We start from the raw sequence: 18,292 nt of genomic DNA on the forward strand, positions 1-18,292 counted from the left end.
CTGAGCGATGCACAGTTAAACAAATCACTTACTGAGGTCTGTGGAGCAATGCTTTCAGCATCTTATTGCCCAAATGGTGTTGGTGTTTTTTCTTACTACTTCTTATTTCACAACTTGCTCAGATTTTGGTCTTGTGCAAGAGTTATTATGAGAATAAAATCCTATCTTAAAGAAAGATCTTGTTTTATTTGGATGAAATAAAATGAGCAGATCTCCCTAACTTCCTTCCTCTAACAACAACAACAACAACAACAACAACAACAACAACAACAATAATAATAATAATAATAATAATAATAATAATAATAATAATCTTTCTTAAAATTATAAAAGCCTAAAAGACATAGCTCCATTTTCCATACAAACATTCAAAACTCTCTTGCTTTTCCACTGCACTATTTCAGATATTCCACAAATTTGAACATGCTATGCACATTGGGAAGGTATGGCAATTATTTTTCTTGTTAAACCAGTGCAGTTTTTTAAGATGTCTCAGCTGTCAGTGAATGAGGTCAACTTACAATCTGTTCACCAGCCAAGCCCTCACAACTCTCTACACCTCTCCTTGCGTTCGAAGTAGTTTAAATTATCAGTTTAAATCATCTTCATGTTTCACTTGACAAATGGACCAGGCTAAGACTATGTCCAGTAACATTTACATACCAACTAGGGATAATTTATTAGGTCACGAGACACAGCTCCATGGCAGCTGCTCCCTTCTGCCTTCTGCTGTCTTGCTTTGCAGAGTTCCCAGGTGGGGGTCCTCAAAATCCCTTTAGGTCTCAAGAATGAGGTTATAAAACCTGGCAAAGTTTTCCAGACAGACACTGTGAGAGAGTTCAGAGGGGATCTAGCAGCAACTGGGAAAGGTGTGAAAAATGGGACCTTTGCAGAAAGGTTATGAGAATTTTTTCACAGTGGAAGGAGAAGAATTAAAGCACATAAACAGAAAGGGATGTTTTAAACATTCTGAATCAGCAGGGAAGAAGGAAGGAACACACAGAAAATGTAAGTCAAATGTTGGGTGGATTTTTACAGTCTCGCTGGTGGCAGAGAAGTAAATGTATGTTGGGATCAATCCTGAACCTGAGGAACCCGGCAGAGTCTGTCTCCTGGAAGAGGAAGAGAGCAGATGCTTTCCCATCAGTTTGCACTTACAGGTGTTGGAATGCAAATTATTCAGGCCTTCAGAGGCAATTCTCATTATCCCGGAGAATTTTCAGATCAGCATAAGTGCCTGAATAAAAGTTGTCCCAGAACAATTAAACCAGTATTTCCAAATTCCTGCTTGGGAACAGCCCTTTGGTGGGATAGTTTCTGTGATATCCGTGAAGGCACTACTGTTCTTGGAGCTCACTTTTTGCTCTGCAAAGGTTGCCAACAACATGTATGGGACTGACGGTGACTGGTGCTCAGCAAGTTCAATGCATCCACCAACTTTTTGGACTGTGCTCAGAGGACAATTTGGGTGAAAGCTAGTGACACCATCAAAACTGAGGCTTGTACAAGATACTCACTCTTTTAATGCATTTGTTTTTCCTCCAGCTGTTGTGTTTATTCCATCTTGTCCACTGCCTTCCTCTCCCTCTGTTTTTCACTGGATTCCTCTTATCTGTTTCAAGCTGTCTGTCCCAAACAGGACATAAACTCAACAAAATTTGATCCCAAGCTGAACTTTGAGCTGTATCATATTTGAGTGGACTGGAGATTAAGTCAAGGGAATTTATGCACCCATATTTCATCAAGAGGTGAGGCCTCTCTTTCTTGTTTATTATTTCTAAAATATTTAAATCTTCAGAAATAATATTACTGACTAGAAAAAAAAAACCCAAAGTCCTGCTCTAATTGGAACAGTCATTTCAGTACACCAAATTACTATAATATCAGCCAAATCTGTTCTCCAAAGGATGCAGGCAAGCATGAGTTATGGGCTGGCACTCGGTCAAAAATGCAGCTATTGTTCTCCAAAACAGGATGCAGACTAAGGGGAAATGGTGTCTAGTCTTGACTGTCCATAGCATAGGAATAAACCCCCCACTGTAATCCAACTGAAAAGGTGGAAGGTCAGATCTTCATGGGAGAATTATGTTATAGATACTTTCTCCTGAATCTGTTGATTTCCACTCTGGATCATCAAGCATGGGTGAAAGCATTTACTTCATCCATCACGTTGTGGAGTGTGTTACCCCTAACATGCAGCACATGCAGAAGACTTGAAAACAGCAATTGACAACTTATAAACTTGAAAAGTACATTTTAAGCCATATTTTTCATCAGAACCCACATAAAATTAATGTAAAAATCAATGCAGTCTTTGAACCTAGGTACAGAAAGAAGAACTGTTCTTTTTACATTCCTCTGGTGAGAACTTGTCCACGTTACAGTCATACTGAGAGTCCTGCAGGGATCAGGTGTGTCTGGTGTGTAGCAAAACATGTCTGAATATCTTCTAGTCAAATTCAATCAAAAATAGGTGAAAAGAAAAATAACCTGGCTTCTTCCACGCATGGGGAGGACCTGCATAAGTTCCTCCAAGTACACAAAGAGACTACAAAATGTGCCTCCCTTTGCAGCATCCTCATCCAGTAAATATCTGCTTGCATACAGTTCTCACCCTGCAAAGTGTGTTGATAGCTCACACACCACATTTGCAGCAAAACACATTTTGCATTGGCTGGGGGTGAAACTGTGCACAAAGTGGGGGCTCTGCACTAATCTCAAGGCATATTTGCTGAATTTCTTTCAATGGCCATTTCTCAGATACCCCAGGACAGGAGCTAAAATTGAGGCTTCCAGTTTAATAACCAGATTACTGCTCTTTGGCCAAAGTTCAGTTGAATGGGACTTCCCTGTATTGTTATTCTGGCAGGATGGCTGCCCTCCTCCCTCCCTTGGGTCAGGAAAACCCATGTGTAGCTTCTAAAAGGGTGCTGGACCATAGGAGATTTTGAGAGAGCACCTTTCTATTGTTTAGGAATACTTTGATACATTGAAGAGCAGGTCCTCTTTGCAATAGAGGGAAGGAGAGAGGAATAGAGCTGGGAAAATAACCCAGGGGGCTCAGCAGCAGACTTGCTGCCCCTCCAGGATGCTTTTGGATCCAGTGCCAGGGAATAAATCATGCTGATCCCAGACTGGGCCTGCTCAGTGCTACTGTTTTCCTTTCATTCAGTAACATGTGTCATAAATAATTTCTTTATAACCCAACCCCATATCAGGCTGTGAGTATTTCCCTCAATTTAGCAAACAGCCCCTTGAGGAGAGTTGCTCCCGACAAGTCCTGTGGCAGGGAAAATGCTTCTTGGGAAAGGTCTTGGACAACCCTTGCCAGCAGCTCCATCTTTTTCTTTGACCTCCCCATGGGTACGTCTACACAGATGGATGCAGGCTATGTATTTGCTCCACCTGAGTGCTGATCTGGTTGGCCTCAAGCCAGTTCTGGCTGGGATCTGCATGTCTTCATGTACCAGAGCTCAGCTTCCACGAAGGAGCTTTCATGGGCACACAGCCCCCAGACGGAGTCAGCTGATGCCCTACTGCATCTCTTTAGAATGACAAGCCCAAAGTAAGGTCGGGTTGAAGAGCCAGGAGGTAGTGGAGCTATTCTACAGCACTGCCCTCTGTTAAATTAGGAAAAGTCCTCATTAAGCTGCAACCATCTAACCTCTTGGGCTTCTCTTGGACTAGCAGTTCTCTTGGGCTAGCAGTGATGGCTTAGTAGCCAGATAGACAGCTTGGACTTTTAGTGCTGTTTCATCCAATGTAAGGAGGCCATCCCAGAAGGGGCAGCAGAGCATCCCCAGCTTGGGGATGGTCCCAGGCACTGTTGCTAACATCACAAACGCAGGACAGCTGGAGTGATTGGCAGCCGGCAGGTAAAAGATGAGTCTTTGCTACGTATCATGCATGATTAGTTAACACAAGCAGCCCCATTTCCCTTCCAGGTCTTGGAGAAAGCTGTGGTACTTGCAGGATAGCAATGCTCCAGTGAAGAACTAGGTTTGGTGCCGGTGGATGTAGGAATAAATCAGGATGGGGCCAGTTTTGCAGTCAACTCACATAAATCAGTGGATGTCCTGCCTAAGGACTGGATCAGGTGCAGTCCCTTCCTTCCCACTGAGGAAGAGTGACCCAAACCTTGCCAGGCTCTTTGTAGCCTCTGCAATATTGTGGTTACACTCCAGTGAAGCAAAGAGGTCAGTGGGGCAGGACTGAGGCTTAAGCAGTCCCTGGGAGCAAACCACAGCCCTTTGCTCACTGTGTGCTGGACAGGGGAGGTGGGCTGGGAGGGGTGCAGGGAGGCTGTACAGCAGCCTGGGGGAGAGTTTGTTGGCTTAACCAGCAATGGTGCTCATGCAGAATTTTTGGCTGCCTGCTCCTGAATGGGGATGTTTAACAGATAAGCAGTTCCCTGATTATCAGCTGTAGAATAAGATAATCAACTTAACAAAACAAATCTTACATTTTTCTCACAGTGGGAGTATTGTCCCTTTTGGGGTGTCTTGGAAAATGCCCAAATGGGCATGAAATATCAGGAGTGCAGGCAGAGGTCATGCAAGGTAGCAGATCCTCTTTTCCCGGGGTACTTTTAGTCTTCAGCCTCTACTTGCAAAGTGTCAGGGACAATCTGAGCAGCCTGGGGTGCATGTGGACACAGGATGCAGGTCAGTGCTTTTCACTGTTTTTTCTGTTGTCACCTTTTTTATCTACCCAATTAGCAACCATGTTTACAAAGCAAAACAAACAGCTTTTCTTCTGGAATTGCTTTCCTTTGGTTGTATCCTTTCTCTCTGTGCAGGTGGCTCTCACTGCAGAGCTAGCAGGATCTGTTGTTCATTTTCAAATAAATTCTGCCTTGAATTGCAGTGCACATGAATTGTATTTCTGGAAGGGCAGAGGTCTGGAGGAGAGCAAGTAGCTGTCACCACTGTATAAGAATGGAAATCACAGCCAATTAATCACTATTATTTATTGATTTACATCATTTAAATTAATTAACAGCATTTGAATATCTAAGCTCCTTTCTTACAAGGTTGCTGTAACCACCACACTCCAGACACTAATTTTTGGACTGCAAAATATTGCAAAATGCTGAAACTGAGCCTTGCAGGAGTTAATAAAGTGGAGCAGTGTAGGTGGAAGCTGAATGTAGAAGCTGTGACTCATGGTCCCTTGCTCATATCCCTGTATTATTTGCATTACTTGTACTGTTTGCAGACCTCTGACTTCTGAAACCTGGCAGCTTTAGTCAGCCCAGTAGAAATAAACAACAATCTAGAATTAACATCAGAGGAATAAATAACCAAAAGAGTAAACAATACATATAAAAGTTACCTGACAACCCAAGTATGAAAAGTTCTGAGTGTTGGAGATGTTGCTCTTCACAATAAGGTTAACTGATAGCATAACCAGAATAGGGCCACTTGGGGTTTCGGTTGTGCATCCAAATGGAGGGTGGCAAGAGTCCAGCCACGGCACCAGTGCCAAGTCAGACAGGAAATTTGAGAACCTGTTAAGGAAACTAAAGGAGTACAAAGGGAACTACAAATTAAGACCTGATAAGGGACACTATTCATGCAGACAGGAAAAAAACAGTGCTTGTACATACACAGTACTTTCTTAAGAACTCTTAATCTACTCATGCTGCTAAGGAATGAAAACACATCATAGAACGTTTTTGGAAGACACCTAAAGGTCATGTCATTTCAATCCACCTGCCATTGGCAGGGACACCTTCCACTAGACCAGGTTGCTCCAAGCCCTGTCCAGCCTGGCCTTGAACACTTCCAGGGATGGGACAGCCACAGCTTCTATGGACAACCTGTGCCAGGGCCTCACCATCCTCAAAGGAAAAAATTTCTTCCCAATATCCCATCTAAACCTGCCCTCTGGCAATGGGAAGCTGTTCTCCCTTTTCCTGTCCCTCCAGGCCCTTCTCCAAAGTCCCTCTCCAGCTCTCTTGCAGCTCCTTTAGGCACTGACAAGCTCTAAGGTCTCCCTGGAGCCTTCTCTTCTCCAGGCTGAACATCCCCAGCTCTCCCAGCCTGTCTCCAGAGCAAAGGGACTGTAGTCCTCAGAGCATCTTCATGGCCTCCTCTGGACTCGCTCCAGCAGATCCATAGCCTTCTGATGTTGGACCCCAGAGCTGGAAGCAGCTCTGCAGGTGGGGTGTCAGTGGGATAGAGGGATAGAATCCCCCCTTCCCTGCTGCCAACACTGTGGGATCAGCTTGGGATAAGAAGTTTCTGGGTGCCAGCCCACAGCACACTCCAGGGCATGTTGAACTTCTCATCCCTCAGCAGCCCCAAGTCTTTCTCCCCAGGGCTGTTCTCAATCCATTCTCCAGTTTTCCTGTGTTTGTGCTTGGGATTGCTACAATCCACGCACAGGGACTTGCACTTGGCCTTGTTGCACTTCATGAGGTTCATACCATCCCACCTCTCCAGACTCTCCAGGTCCCTCTGGATGACATACCTTCCCTCCAGCATGTTGACAAGCTGTTACAGGGATCAGGGAAAACAGCTATTTGTCCTGCTGTATTCTGCTCACCTTGAATATTGTGTGCAGGTTTGGGTACCACAATATAAGAAAGACATTAAACCACTGGAGAGCATCCAAAAGAGGGCAGTGAAGATGGTGAGGGGCCTTAAGGGGAAGCCATAAGAGGAGTGGCTGAGGGAACTTGGTCTGTTCAGCCTGGAGAAGGGATGACTGAGGGGACACCTCATTGAAGTTACGGCTTCCTTGTGAGGTGAAGAGGATGGGCAGACACTGATTTCTGCTCTCTGGTGACAGTCCCAAGGGAATGGCCTGAAAGTGTGTCATGGGAGCTTTAGGTTGGATATTAGGAAAAGGTTCTTCCCCCACAGGGTGTTTGAGCACTGGAACAGGCTCCCCAGAGCAATGTTAACTTACAAAGTTAATAACAGGTTTTGGACTGTATGTGCACCTCTGCTACTGAAAAATCCTGTGTAAAAAAGAGGTGTGGTTTGGTCTAGGAGCTCTGAAAGGATCAAGATGAGCCATTTACAGTACTGAAACTGACAAAGAAACCCCAAACAATTTCCAGGAAGAGCCTTTCACTTCACTTTGTATATTCTTTTAAATTTATTTTTCCCCCAAACCTGGTACGATTTTTGTCTGGAATCTTAACACCTTCAGGGTGATCTTACGGAAATGACTCTTCAAATCTGGGCTCTGGGTCCTGGCCTGATGGTGGTCAGATTCATTCCATCATACTTAATTCCGGGTAGATAATTTAAGGTGTTGGGTATTGGTTTACAACCAACAGTGATACAGAGTTGCCTTCAGAGGAGTCACATACCAAGAAATTATTTTATGTATTTTGGGGTATGAAGGAGATTCTTTTCTCTTTCCATGGCCAACAGCGGAAGTACAACTTAAAGCAGGCACGAACTCTTCAGAAGCTGAAATAAAGTGTCAGATCCAGCCATTAACACTTCACCAATTAGTGTGGGATTCAGCCATCTAATGTCTTTTCTACTTCAAGTCTTTTCTACTGAAGTCAATACAGCACCTGGTCTTTCCCTTTTATTAGAAAGATCTCAGATAAGCACTTGCTGAGGAAGATCCAGAAGTGCTTGATCCACCCTTGGAGACTGAATGAGGATAAAGGTGACCTTTTCAGGATTTTCCCAATCTTTATCACTGTAAGACTGGAGAGGATCATTTGCTGGATCAGACTCTTCTACAATCAGTCTCTAAAAGTACCTCTTTCTCTCCAGTGGTAAAACCACTGAGCTCAGACACAAATATTAACATCACATACATCTATATTTAATCTGGCAAATCCCACCAATTTGATTCAAATATAAAACACATATTGTGCAATTTAGTTTTGAATATTTGTAGTCTTGATAGTGCATCTAGATATCTCCTATGTTCTAGCAAAGGAGGATCTCCAAAGCCATTGCTATGCATATGATGCTTATTAGAAGTAAACTGTCTATGGTATCTGCTGTTGAGTGGTAATGTGAGAGGCTGAAGATCAACCTCAGAGTTTACAATTCAATACACTTTTTCTGATTGTCTAAAGGGCAGATGTTTAAGCAAGAAGGTGATTAGCAGTGGAAGGTTTGAGGAGAGAATGATAATGTGGAACTGAAAATTGCACATTCTCCAGAATCTTATGTGACTGTATGTCACAGTGGGCTTCTTCGGATTACACCAGGAGCCAAATTCCATGTATGTCCTCCAACAAAATGAAAAATTAAAACAGTGAGAATAGTTACAGTCTGGCTTTGAACAATCAGGTGTTAATAAACTTGTTGGATCAAAGAAATGTATTTGAATTTCAAGGTAACATGAATAAAAAAATTTAACTGAAGATCACATTCTACTATGTTGTTACAATGAAGCTGAATGGAGAGACAAGTGCAGCATGTAATAATTAAAGCAATTCAAAATATTAGTCATTGGAGAAGGTAAAGATTTCTTCATGTGTGTTTGAAAAGGGTCAATTATGCCCTTTACTCATAGTCTGGGGTCTTCCTGTTGAGTCCTCTGCTTCTGCTGTATCTCTTGTCTCCTGGCTTGTCCCACAGGTCCTTGTGGTGCCCTTTGTAATTCAAGGGGTTGGTGCCAGCGTGAGGCCTCTTGCCTTGGGTTCCTACCACCCAGAGCTCACCCTGCAGCTTGCACACAGAGCCAACCAGCAAGAGGTAATTCCATGGGGTAGATTGTGACCACTGACTCATGGATCACGGGCTCGAGAAACCCACAGACTCAAAAGACGAGAAAGACTGAATATGCAGACTAACTAGCACGAGAAGCAAGAGAATCATTCTACCAATAGAAGGTAGGAAGCTAATTAATAAGAGAACTAGATAACTTGTAGCCAGTGAACCAAGACTTCCTTGTTTGCTAAAACGTATATATAGTGTAAAGTTTTGAGAATCTGTGCTACCTTTTTGTGGATATACTACCTAGCACCCATCTTTGAAAATATGAAATAATCAAATACCTCAGCTCTGCATGTGAGATTGGCTGGCTGCACACCAGACGACGAATCCCGCTTGTAGGGACAGCAACAGTGTTATTCTAAATGGGCCATCAGAAAATGGGTGGCCATTTGCACAGTTTCAGGTGGAGGGCACTTCTTGGGTTACAAATCCCAGCCATTTCTAGGAACAGCACCTTATATTTCAACTTAATTAAAAAGACATATGACTTCTATTTCACCTCATTACTAAGCCTGATGACACATTAACTTTACACTGCAGGTTGGCAATTCGACATACGTACTTTTTCTAACATCCTTAAGGCCAAATGTGGTAAAATTCTGGTATCAAGTAAGGGCAAGGGTTTTGATTTGAACGTGGCAAAAGTTTCCCTCAATCTCTGACCTCTGAACACTTCTCCCTCTCTCTCAGCATTTTTGATCCTGTTTTAAAGGTTGTGGAAGGACCTTCACCTAGGACTGGCTGTCTTAAGCCAGTGTCCTCTTGCAGTGCTCGTGCCACAGCAACAGCAATATCGTTGGCCATAGCAAAATGATGTGACAAAATTATTTTTTCGTAGAGACTGGATTTACAGACCATAGATCATTTTCCTTTAGAGATATGAGACATAAACAGGATCAAAGCTTTCTTTCTGCAAGCATTTACATATGTGTCATGCTTCATTTATCAGAGTGGGCTAATTTGACATCAGACACTTGTTTACATAAAGTTAAATATGTGTATAAATACTATGAGCAGGAGTGGGATGAAAAGTAAAAGAAAGCCCTTAGGCTAACAGTTATATATATTCAAGTGGGTGATTAAGGTTTGTCAGCTTAGCTCTGGTACTTGGCTTGTGAATGTTCTTAATGTGCAAGAGCACAACTCTGCTCTGACATGCCGGCAGGGGAGAGATTCCAGCCAAGAGCATTTCCCTGCACAGCTGAGCTGTACTGAGAGCAGGAACATGCATGGTGAGGACACACCCTAGCAACAAGCAGCATTTTGGTAAAGGTCCGGGGAGATGTGCTGCCAAACCTGAGCCAACCTTCTTCAAACCCACTTCTCAAAGGTCTTTGCTGCAACTGACTAGGGGGCTTGTGCAGGGGATGAGGGGTGAGTTTCTACTTTAGCTCATGGAGCTACACAGATCTTGCTATAGGTTTGGGAAAAGATCTTGTCACCCCCTTGAAAAATAAATCTGATTTTATCTCAACACTGTCTCTTTCCAGAAGGAGCAACATTCAAAAATTTACTGACATTACTAAGAAGCATTTACCTTGACATAGTGACTCTTGACTAGCAGGACAGTCTAAAAGGCACACTTCAAGATTTTTTTCTTTCTTAATCACCTTTTTTTCTTACACCTCTGAACTCCCAAATTTTAGAAACGGCATGCAAGCTAACAAACCTGAGTGTAAAACATACTGCAAAATTTTTTCAGCTTGTCTGAGCCTTCCTCATCTATGTGGGTAAAACCAGATAGGTTCAGAAAAAAGAATAAGATGAGAATTTTATATGGCAAGCTGTCATGGAGGGGAGGGAGGACTGTGTTACTCATTGTCTTGGTGATACCAAAAGTGTACATGCTAAAATAGTGGCTTTCCATGATTTTCCATAAAAGGCTCGGAAGGATATAATCCCAGTAAACAAATCTGACAGCATACCAGGTCTGGCAGCATGCTGGATAGATCTGAGTCATGTGAGATACAATAGTTCCTTCACCAGAAATACAGGAGTGCGCTGGGTGAAAGGAAACAAGAAACACAGTTCTTGGCACCATCAGGAAGTGCACACCAGACTGTCAGGATGGCTCTCATAGCATATCTATTAAAAATAAAAGCTTTGCAAAGGAGAGAGATTAAAAAGAAATATTTCTCAAAATCACTTCTGATAGACCTTGGGAATATCGACTAATCTATCAATGCATATATATACTAAAATAGAACTTCCCAAGATCTATTATGACTGGTTTTGATTAATATATTAATATATTTATTATAATAGATTTTGCAAGATCTTTGAGGAGTAGTTTTGTGAATATTTCTTTTTAAATCTCCTCTCCTTTGCAAACTATTTTTATTAATTTTTAAATTAGCTTAAATAGTGGTCTAAACTAATATTAAATATTAGTTTAGCTTATTATTAATTATTAGCTTATAATTAACTATTATTATTAATAATAAATACTGGTCTAAGCACAAGAGGAGCTGAAGGTCTAAAAATCACATCTAATTGAGCTGTTTAGCTCTGGGGCCCCCCAAGAAGAACCTGGACCTGTTGGAGTGAGTCCAGAGGAGGCCATGGAGATGCTCCAAGGGCTGGAGCACCTCTGCTCTAGAGAGAGGCTGGGAGAACTGGGGGTGCTCAACCTGGAGAAAAGATGGCTCTGGGAAGACCTTAGAGCCCCTGGCAGTTCCTAAGGGGGCTCCAAGAGAGCTGGAGAGAGACTTTGGACAGGGACCTGGAGGGGCAGGACAGGGGGGGATGGCTGCACACTGCCAGAGGCCAAGTTTAGATGGGATATTGGGAAGAAATCTTTTCCTTTGAGGGTGGTGAGGCCCTGGCACAGGCTGCCCAGAGAAGCTGTGGTTTCTGTATCCCTGGGAGTGTTGTAGGCCAGGTTGGATGTGGCTTGAAGCAAGCTGGTCTAGTGGAAGATGTCCCTGCCCATGGCAGGGGGGTGGAACTAGAAGATCTCTAAGGTCCCTTCCAACACAAATCATTCAGGGATTCTTTGATTCTGTGACTATGTGAACAAAAGGATGTGATGCTCTGAGCTTCAGTGTGATGTTTTGGTTTAGGTTTCCACTCAGACTTGCTAGGATCACTTCTGTGACCAGACCTCCTTCCTCAAAGATGCAAAATCATGAATGGCTGAGCACTTTCAAGAGCCCGGAAAACAGAGGTCAGCAGCCCAACTGCAGTTGGCTACAGCAGATACCAGAGATCTCACAGGGTTCATGCCCAAGCAACTTCTTAAAAAATTGCAAATATAAGTGGAAACCTGCACTTTTTCATTGATCTTAGGAAAAAACTTGCTCTGAGACCTGAAAGGTTATAATAAATTCAATTAATATCCCCAAGTTCAGTCTGTTTTGCTGATTCAGTGAGTGATTTCTTCCTTATGTCAACTAATTTCCTTTATTTTCTCTCCCCTCTCCAGTCATAGAGGGGAGTGATAGAGCAGCTTTGGTGGGCACCTGGCATCCAGCCAGAGTCAACCCACCACACATGCCCGGGGACACCTTCCAATAGACCAGGTTTCTCCAAGCCCCATCTAACCTGGCCTTGAACACTTCCAGGGATGGGATATTTTGCTCAATAGCAAAGATTGGCGGTATATTTATGAAACTTTGCCCTTTCCTTTTTTTTGGTGTTTTTTGTTATAGTATTGCATTGATATAGTATTGTGTATATATATATATGTATACACACACACACACTCTCTATATAGTTTCTCGTTGCAGAAGAAACTAACAGAAAGGGTGATCTTGCATGCTTCATTAGGCACTGCAAGCCTAATGTCACTCCAATGACATTTTAAAATCAGAATGTAATCTGTTGTCCTGGATAAATATTTTTCCCTTAAGAATAATTTTAATTAGTCACAGCTTCTATATATCTGAGTGCAATAGTTATCTTTGGCTGGTTGCAAGTGTTAGTATGAGCTATCTTAATACTTGAAAAGTGACTAACAAACCCTGCTGCTCATCTTTGAACCTTGATGGAGTTCAGAGGGCCAATACTGTCTCCTCAGCAAGCATTGGTGGGTTGTACATTGCTCATTTGCTATGAAAAAAAAAGTTTCAGATGAGCAGAGGAGCAACACAGGTCTTCCAAATCAGCAGTGGGTTATCTTTCCATGGGACCCAAAGCACCGCATCAAGTGGCATCAGATATGGAAGCAGACAATACCTTTTCTGTACATATTAGTTTCCTATGATTCTGAGTCATAAACTCACTCCTTAAGGGTTCAAGGGCAAAAGATCACCCACAGCTCTCCAACTTGGAATATCTCAATCCTCTGACACTGCAACACTTTCTAATAGAAGAGATGTGAAATACAGAGCGCTCTCAGTGGCCAGGATGGAACAAGCTCCCCATAAAGAATGCCCTCAAACGGCTCAACTATAACACATTTCTGACCTCCCTCCTTAAAATAAGTACAGAACACTAAAACCTTCCAATAATACTTCCAAAACAAAACAGTCCACTCTCTGTCCATCTTCCCTAGAGAGAATGAGAGAACAAACACATGATACATTAGTCATAGGCTCTAAGATCAGAGGAGGTCAAGGTTGATCATCTTGTCTGACTTCTCGTGTGAGAGGTCATTAGGATTTTGGCAGTTAATTCAGGCTCTAAATGGAGAAAAATATCCTGTGGTGATTTGGAGAATTGTTAGCAATGGAAAGTCAACCACATTCTCTGTTCTAAGCTGCTCCAATGGCTTGTTACACGTCTAGATCCAACCTCCATCATCAAGGTCTTATTCTACTATTTTCTCTTAAGACTGACAATTCTCCTGTCCTCTTCCAAAGCACTCTAAGAATCTTATCAAGACACACTTTTTTCTCCTAGCTATGACAGCTACACAATCTCAGTACTTCGTCACTTTTGCTACAAGACAAATTTTTAACACCTTAATTATTCTCGGTTCCTCTGCCTGAATGTTTCCAAACTTGGTCATTGTGTTTAGTTCCCCTACTAATGCATTCTGAGATGTCATAAGATGATTATGTCCATCTAAGCAGGAGCCTCACAAGTCTCTTCCAGCCTTGGTGCTTTCCATAATCTTCTTCATCATGTAAGTGTGCCTTTCAGTGTTGATACTCTATGAGTTTATGTTTTCTTATACTATTAATTTTCCCCTTTATCCTTTGGCTTTTTTGCATTTTTTCTCATCTGTGAATAACTGATCATGGGTTTTAGTGACATCAAGGCTCTGGTAGGATTATCAAACTGCAAACGGTCAAGACATCTCTCCCAAGACCTGGTATTCCCTAAGAAAATGAGTAGGGAATGAGAACTGAAATAGCAGAATATGGAAAGCCTTGCTCTGATTAAGCTTAGTCATTTATGAATATTCTGTCTAGAAACTGATGCTATTCTTCATATGTAGAAGGAAGTTCTTTGCTTCACTTTGTGTTATATGGAACATCAGTGTTGTCCACTGTCATTACATTTTCACAGCAAGTTGCATCAAGAGTACCTCATTTTGGTCCTGGATAGATCAACACTTGAAACACGACACGTTTCATTCTCTGTGCAAAAGCCCAGAGGTTTGTTCACGGTCCCCTCTTTGCACAAGGGTTGTTCTTAGCTCTGTAGTTTCCCTGTCCCACAGGGAAGACACTCAGTTTGGCTCCTCTGCAGGCTATACAGAGATGTTGGGAACAATACAATGCTGCTCCTTCCTGCCCTGCTCATGCTGGATCTCTCCTCATCTGGACAGGAGTTTCTGAGCTGATCTGATGTTTGGCTTGAGCCTGAGGTTGTCTAAATGAAATTTGTCCTCCATGAGAGGATATTCTCTAAGGATGTAGGTTCCCAGGGGCACAGGCTTTGTGGGATGCTACTGGAGGTTCATGAGCAAAACTCCTCAGGCCACAGACCCCTGGGCCCCAATGGTAACCTTGGTCCACACTGCCCCACACGAACACAGAAATCTGGCACCCCAGCACCTTACCAGCACTGGGAGAAGCAGCCTTTTGGTGAGTAACTCTCTCTTCCAGATTCTTGGCCACTTGGCAGTAGAAGCCAGGTCTTCTCCAGCATTTAGGTGATTACTGAGGTCCCAGATCCACCTCACTCCCTTTTCAACTATCAACCACTCCAGCAGCTGAGAACTCCACCCAAAGCAAAATAGAGACCTTTCCTTCTGCAATGGGACCTAGCTCAGCTGTTCTAAACACATGGTTTTATCACCCTCCTTCAAGGAGTTTATCAAGTTCAGCTGGCACAAAGCAAGCCATTAACACTTACATTTATTAGAAGCAAGCAGAAAAAAGCGTATGTCAAATACAGAAGTTTAATATTCTCCACAAGATCATTTCCAGCAAATGTTGTCTACAGATCTTTCTCCAAGTTATTACAAACAGCACTATTTTCTTTGATCCCAAGCCAATAGAGATTTCTATGTGAGTTGGCTTACCACAAAGCCCTCTTCCACACACATAGCTTTGACCTCAAAACCAACCCACTGGTTTGGTCATTGAAGAGACAGCTAACACAGCCCCTTCCTGTGAGAATATCCCAGAACAAAGACTTTCATACTCTGAGTGTGGGGTCTGATCCAGCAAGGAAGCAGAACAGACCCCAAATTACCAACCTCCGTGAAAAACAAAATCAAAACCAAAAATCCAAACCAAATCAAACCAAACCAAACAAACAAAAAAAAAACCCAAAACCCCCAAAAACCAAACCAAACCAACCAAGAAAAACAACAAAAAAAACCCAAGGCAAAAAATGCACTTAATTTACTTAATTTGAGAACAATGTCATAGCTTTCAGAAAAGGATGTACTTTGTTGAAAATTAAAAATCAGCTCTTGGCATCCTTCAGTGGCTATAAATTAGTTAGCTGAGGATCTGGTACACATGTATAAATAATATAAATAATGTGGGCAGATAGCAGAGTTGTGATAAAAAATTAAAGGCTGTTCCCAGCTGAAAAAATGTATGTTTTGCAGGGAGGTTGAATCATGGCCCCAAGGGTGTAGTGTGTGAATTGCTACTCTGAGCCAAAGTGGAGGCAATGTTTTTGTATTTGGAAATCAGATTCTGTAGAACTTCATGCAGGATATTTAATTCTTCTTGGCTTTAATTACTGATTTTTCTCATTACAAGGAAAGGAGAAACATGCAGGTCAAACTTTATTTTCATTTATATCACTTCAACCTCAAGGGGTCTGCAGCACCCTCCAGAAGCTCCTCCACAGGCTTTCAGGAATGGGAATGTTAAGCATAACTGACTCATCTGTTTCTTCAGTTCCTTGAAATCCCAGACGTGGTGCCTAACGCAAGAGCAAGCCCGTTGTGTTGTGCTCTTTCTCAGAACTGCTTGTCTTTGCTATCACGGCTTGTTGTCCTCTGATGCTTATAGGACAGTGAGTTCTGTGGAACTTATACTTGAAAAACACCCACCATTAAACCATGGATTTCCTTGGCAATGCTGGGAATTGAGATTTCTTCGGGATTTCACCTTTGCCCTATTTTTTCATTAATATTTTATTAGTTACGTTAAGCAACAGTTGAAAGCAACTGGGCGACCCCTACTTTGCTTGAAAGACCATGTCTCTGCCTACCCATCCAAGAAGACTGGACTAGTGGGATTCAGAAAAGGACAGATGCCTGCTTAGGGTCTGGTGATGCTTGCCATCCATGTATGACTTTGTTCTCAACCCACACTAGTAAAATGGAGTTTGATTCATAGATTATAAAACCAGTGGTCCAATTTGACTTTTTGCCTGTATAAGGCAAAGAAGAGGCTCCTCTGGACAAGCTTCTGTTTGCACAAAAGAGTATTTGTAAGAAAAGCATTCATTTTTGACTTAAATGTGGCCCTGATTAAATGCTACAATAGATATATTTTTCCTGTTTTTTTCTTGCATGCTGTTACTAATGTGTATTTAATTAGTTCTACGCTGACGAAAAAAAATAAAGTCTAATGAGGAATGTAAGGAAAGTTTAAGATTATAATTTGTAATTTTGTACTTCTGGGAAAAAACATGCTGCTAATTCATGATTCAGGCCAAAGTGTTTATCCTTTTTGAAACAATAGAGAATTCAAAAATTTCAGAAGCAAGGACACACTGGTCTATACTATCCTTGAGTTTGTGGTGAGCTTCCTCCAGGACTGGTAGTGAAGATCAGAATGAGTTCACAATTCTTTCCTGATTAATGAACATTATTCCTAACATAAGATGCTTGGCTTGCATCTTAGCAGCTTTTCCCATAAATATTTCATATCCCATACATTTGTCTGTCCTAGCAGTCAGTTTTGGTTCAACTGGTATATTTTGAAGTCAGCAGGATGGAGGAATTGGGAGGGGTTTGGGCTGTTTTTATTAGCTTCAAACATTTCCTTAGTACCTTATATCATATATGTCATCTGGAGGCAAACACATTATAACTCTAACTACCATAAAAGAGTAAAAAAAATTAATAAATCTGCTGCAATGAAGTTAAAAAATCTGTGGGAAGTTCTCCCATTGAAAGGATGGAACAGCCAGGGATGGTGATGGAAAAATAAGCTGCTCAAAAGATCTTGAGTGGTGTGAGATTGAGTCTCCATTTTCACAACCAGACTAAACCACTGAACAGTACAAGGCAGAGTGATACTATCAGAGTGTTGTGATACTATCTCTTCATCATTACCTTCATTTCCTGCTCTAAAGCATCCTGTTGAAACTATTTGGCAATTTCTGTAAAAATTTGGGATTAGTTTGAAGATTAGCAAAATAATTTTGTCTGGTGCTTGAAATTATTGATAATACTAGTTTTCTCACTTCAGTCCTTACAATATATAATTACAGAATCTTAGAATCCCAGACTGATTTGGGTTTTAAGGGACCTTAAAGCTCATCTTGTTCCACCCTCTGCCATGAGCAGGGACACCGTCCACTAGACCAGGCTGCTTCAAGCACCATCCAACCTGGCCTTGAACACTTCCAAGGGATGGGGGAGATACAACTTCTCTGGGCAGCCTGTGCCAGGGCCTCATCACCCTCACAGTATTTAGTGCCCAGCCCATGGCTTGCCAATAGGACCTGAGCTCAGGACTCTGACTCTTGTTTCCAGTATTAGGTCTAGGAGATATCTCTTACACTCTCTTACAGATCACCAAGAGCCACATTTAACCTTGAACATTTCAGCAAATGATATAACATACCCTATTTTATTTGCTGACTAAGTAGTCTTTTCTCACTCCACAATTTGGTTATTTATCTGTCTCATTTGTAATCTTTTTGAGAGAAAGATTGTCACTGCTCACATCTCTCCACGGTACCTTGTGTAGCAGGATCCCATTTCATTGTGTCTCTGTACAAGGCTGTGGCCAATGCCATTGAAGCTCTGCCAGCAGGTCACACACACGCATCAAAGGCAACATGACTTTCTGTCCTGTCTGGCACTTAAAGACTGTAAAAAACCAGGGACAACAGGTGCCAGTGAGAAATTTAGAGCAAGGAGACTGCATGTGAAGAGTTTATAATAAAGCCTACAAATATGGTTTAAAAGAAAAATCATGGCTTGGACACTTTTTATCTATTCTTTGAACTGCAGAGCCAAGGGTATTTTCCTTTCATGTTCGTGGTGAAAAGCGGTTACA

General features: G+C 42.1%; 1 long non-coding RNA gene across 1 annotated transcript; it reads right to left on the minus strand.

Annotated features, from left to right (window-relative positions):
* Nucleotides 1–609: 609 nt before the first annotated feature.
* On the minus strand, nucleotides 610–14,820 carry LOC138114474 (uncharacterized). Its single transcript, XR_011152644.1, has 3 exons — nucleotides 14,653–14,820; nucleotides 5,335–5,521; nucleotides 610–4,927 (listed from the first exon to the last, which is right to left on the minus strand). It is a non-coding gene; the product is annotated as an uncharacterized lncRNA (long non-coding RNA).
* Between the last annotated feature and the right edge of the window lie 3,472 nt (nucleotides 14,821–18,292).

Source organism: Aphelocoma coerulescens, chromosome 1, assembly GCF_041296385.1.
Source record: "Aphelocoma coerulescens isolate FSJ_1873_10779 chromosome 1, UR_Acoe_1.0, whole genome shotgun sequence".
Taxonomy (NCBI): domain Eukaryota; kingdom Metazoa; phylum Chordata; class Aves; order Passeriformes; family Corvidae; genus Aphelocoma; species Aphelocoma coerulescens.